Source organism: Arachis stenosperma, chromosome 6 (assembly GCF_014773155.1).
Source record: "Arachis stenosperma cultivar V10309 chromosome 6, arast.V10309.gnm1.PFL2, whole genome shotgun sequence".
NCBI classification, from domain to species: domain Eukaryota; kingdom Viridiplantae; phylum Streptophyta; class Magnoliopsida; order Fabales; family Fabaceae; genus Arachis; species Arachis stenosperma.
Genome location: NC_080382.1, coordinates 88,232,638 through 88,237,146, shown reverse-complemented (window position 1 = coordinate 88,237,146; position 4,509 = coordinate 88,232,638). Strand labels below are relative to the sequence as shown.

The window sequence follows — 4,509 nt, the reverse complement described above, 5'->3', positions numbered from 1 at the left end:
TTCCTCTTTCTAGAGGTTTCTCCGGCCTTAGGTGCCATAAATGGTTATGAAAAAACAAAAAGCAACGCTTTTACCACACCAAACTTAGAAGGTTTGCTCGTCCTCGAGCAAAAGAAGAAAGAGGAGAGTAAAAGAAGAAGAAATAGAGGAGATGGAGGGGGGCTTTGTGTTTCGGCCAAGGGGGAGAAGTAGTGTTTTGGTTGTGTGAAACTAAAGGAGTTAAGATGGGTTTATATAGGAGTGGAGAGGGGGTGTATGGTTCGGCCATTATGGGTGGGTTTGGGAGGGAAAGTGGTTTGAATTTGAATGGTGAGGTAGGTGGGGTTTTATGAAGGATGGATGTGAGTGGTGAAGAGAATGGTGGGATTTGATAGGTGAGGGGTTTTTGGGGAAGATGTGTTGAGGTGATTGGTGAATGGGTGAAGAAGAGAGAGAATGGTGGGGTAGGTGGGGATCCTGTGGGGTCCACAAATCCTGAGGTGTCAAGGATAATTCATCCCTGCACCAAGTGGCGAGCAAAAATGCTCCTTCTGCCAATCCTGGCATTAAACGCCGGGCTGCTACCCTTTTCTGGCGTTAAACGCTAGTCTGGTGCCCCTTTCTGGCGTTAAACGCCAGTCTGGTGCCCCTTTCTGGCGTTAAACGCCCAGAATGGTGCCAGACTAGGCGTTAAACGCCCATTTGCTGCCCTTACTGGCGTTTAAACGCCAGCAAGCTTTTCCTCCAGGGTGTGCTATTTTTCTTTCTGTTTTTCATTCTATTTTTGCTTTTTCAATTGTTTTTGTGACTTCACATGATCATCAACCTACAGAAAACATAAAATAACAAAGGAGAATAAATAAATATAACATTGGGTTGCCTCCCAACAAGCGCTTCTTTAATGTCAGTAGCTTGATAGTGGGCTCTCATGGAGCCTCACAGATGTTCAGAGCAATGTTGGAACCTCCCAACACCAAACTTAGAGTTTGAATGTGGGGGTTCAACACCAAACTTAGAATTCGGTTGTGGCCTCCCAACACCAAACTTAGAGTTTGATTATGGGGGCTCTGTTTGACTCTGTTTTGAGAGAAGCTCTTCATGCTTCCTCTCCATGGTTACAGAGGGATATCCTTGAGCCTTAAACACAAAGGATTCTTCATTCACTTGAATGATCAATTCTCCTTTGTCAACATCAATCACAGCCTTTGCTGTGGCTAGGAAGGGTCTGCCAAGGATGATGGATTCATCCATGCACTTCCCAGTCTCTAGGACTATGAAATCAGCAGGGATGTAATGGTCTTCAATCTTTACCAGAACATCCTCTACAAGTCCATAAGCTTGTTTTCTTGAATTTTCTGCCATCTCTAGTGAGATTCTTGCAGCTTGTACCTCAAAGATTCCTAGCTTCTCCATTACAGAGAGAGGCATGAGGTTTATGCTTGACCCTAGGTCACACAGAGCCTTCTCGAAGGTCATGGTGCCTAATGTACAAGGTATTGAGAACTTCCCAGGGTCCTGTCTCTTTTGAGGTAATCTCTGCCTAGTCAAGTCATCTAGTTCTTTGGTGAGTAAAGGGGGTTCGTCCTCCCAAGTCTCATTACCAAATAACTTGTCATTTAGCTTCATGATTGCTCCAAGGTACTTAGAAACTTGCTCTTCAGTGACATCTTCGTCCTCTTCAGAGGAAGAATACTCATCAGAGCTCATGAATGGCAGAAGTAAATCCAATGGAATCTCTATGGTCTCAGTCTGAGCCTCAGATTCCCATGGTTCCTCATTAGGGAACTCATTGGAGGCCAATGGACGTCCATTGAGGTCTTCCTCAGTGGCGATCACTGCCTCTTCCTCCTCTCCCAATTCGGCCATGTTGATGGCCTTACAGTCTCCTTTTGGATTCTCTTCTGTATTGCTTGGAAGAGTACTAGGAGGGAGTTCAGTAACTTTCTTACTCAGCTCACCCACTTGTGCCTCCAAGTTTCTAATGGAGGATCTTGTTTCAGTCATGAAACTTTGAGTGGTTTTGATTAGATCAGAGACCATGGTTGCTAAGTCAGAGTGGCTCTGCTTAGAATTCTCTGTCTGTTGCTGAGAAGATGATGGAAAAGGCTCGCCATTGCTAAACCTGTTTCTTCCACCATTATTGTTGTTGAAACCTTGTTGAGATCTCTGTTGATCCTTCCATGAGAGATTTGGATGATTTTTCCATGAAGGATTATAGGTGTTTCCATAGGGTTCTCCCATGTAATTCACCTCTTCCATTGATGGGTTCTCTGGATCATAAGCTTCTTCTTCAGATGAAGCGTCCTTAGTACTACTTGGTGCAGCTTGTATTCCAGACAGACTTTGAGAAATCATATTGACTTGCTGAGTCAATATTTTGTTCTGAGCTAATATGGCATTTAGAGTATCAATCTCAAGAACTCCTTTCTTCTGATTCGTCCCATTGTTCACAGGATTCCTTTCAGAAGTGTACATGAATTGGTTATTTGCAACCATTTCAATGAGTTCTTGAGCTTCTGTAGGCGTCTTCTTCAGATGAAGAGATCCTCCAGCAGAGCTATCCAATGACATCTTGGACAGTTCAGACAGACCATCATAGAAGATACCTATGATTCTCCATTCAGAAAGCATGTCAGAAGGACACTTTCTGATCAATTGTTTGTATCTTTCCCAAGCTTCATAGAGGGATTCACCTTCCTTCTGTCTGAAGGTTTGGACTTCCACTCTAAGCTTACTCAATTTTTGAGGTGGAAAGAATTTTGCCAAGAAGGCATTGACTAGCTTTTCCCAGGAGTTCAAGCTTTCTTTAGGTTGTGAGTCTAACCATATCCTAGCTTTGTCTCTTACAGCAAAAGAAAATAGCATAAGTCTGTAGACCTCAGGGTTAACCCCATTGGTCTTGATAGTGTCACAAATTTGCAAGAATTCAGCTAAAAACTGATGAGGATCTTCCAATGGAAGTCCATGGAACTTGCAATTCTGTTGAATTATAGAAACTAATTGAGGCTTAAGCTCAAAGTTGTTTGCTTCAATGGCAGGGATAGAGATGCTTCTACCATAGAAGTCGGGAGTAGGTACAGTAAAGTCACCCAGCACCTTCCTTGCATTGTTGGCATTGTTGTTGTTTTTGGCTGTCATGTCTTCTTCTTGTTTGAAGATTTCTATTAGGTCCTCTACAGAGAGTTGTGCTTTAGCTTCTCTTAGCTTTTGCTTCAAGGTCCTTTCAGGTTCAGGGTCAGCCTCAACAAGAATGCTTTTGTCTTTGCTCCTGCTCATATGAAAGAGAAGAGAACAAGAAACTATGGAATCCTCTATGTCACAGTATAGAGATTCCTTGAGGTGTCAGAGGAAAAGAAGAATAGAAGGAGGAGGTAGAAGAATTTGAACTTATCAAGAGAGATAGAGTTCGAATTGTACATTGAGGAGGAGTGTTAGTCCATAAATAGAAGGATGTGAGAAGTGGGGAAGAAATTTTCGAAAATTAAAGTGAATTAATTAAAAGAAATTTTGAAAATTTTATTGATGATTTTCGAAAACTAAAGTTGGAAAAGAAATAAAGTGATTTTTGAAAAAGATTTTTGAAAGTAGAAATAAAAAAGATATGATTGAAAATTAATTTTGAAAAAGATGTGATTGAAAAGATATGATGGAAAAACAATTTAAAAAGATTTGATTTTTTTAAAGTTAATGACTTGGCTAACAAGAAATTTAAAAGATATGATTTAGACATTAAACCTTTCTCAACAGAAAAGGCAACATACTTGAAATGTTGAATCAAATCATTAATTGTTAGCAAGTATTTTTGAAAAGTGGAAAGAAATTGATTTTGAAAATATATGATTGAAAAGATATGATTTGAAAAAGATTTGATTTTGAAAAATTATGGAAACTTGAAAAAAATTTGAATTAAAAACGAAATCTTCCCTCTTGTGCCATCCTGGCGTTAAACGCCCAGAATGGTATACATTTTGGCGTTTAACGCCCAAAATGCTACCCTTTTGGGCATTAAACGCCCAGCCAGGTACCCTGGCTGGTGTTTAAACACCAGTTTTCCTTCCTCACTGGGCGTTTTGAACGCCCAGCTTTTTCTGTGTAATTCCTCTGCTGTATGTTCTGAATCTTCAATTCTCTGTATTATTGACTTGAAAAGACACAAATAAATTTTTTTTTTGAATTTTTAATGATGAGGAATAATCATAATGCAACTAAAATCAAATAAACAATGCATGCAAGACACCAAACTTAGAAGTTTGTATACTACTGACACTAACAAATTGAGAATGCATATGAGAAACAACAAAATACTCAAGATGAGAGAATGTAAAGATCAGAGTAAGGAAATCATCAAGAACAACTTGAAGATTAATGAAGACACATGAATGAATTCGAAAAATGCAAGAAGAAAAGAAACATGCAATGGACACCAAACTTAAAATTAGACACTAGACTCAAACAAGAAACATAAAATTATTTTTTTGGTTTTAAGATTTTATAATTTTTTTGGATTTTTTTCGAAAATTATATGGAAAA

At 39.4% G+C, this 4,509-nt stretch overlaps 1 non-coding gene across 1 annotated transcript; it reads left to right on the top strand.

Moving 5' to 3' along the window:
- Nucleotides 1-2,604: 2,604 nt before the first annotated feature.
- On the top strand, nucleotides 2,605-2,712 carry LOC130938027 (small nucleolar RNA R71). Its single transcript, XR_009069211.1, has one exon. It is a non-coding gene; the product is annotated as a small nucleolar RNA R71 (small nucleolar RNA).
- The last annotated feature ends 1,797 nt before the right edge of the window (nucleotides 2,713-4,509 follow it).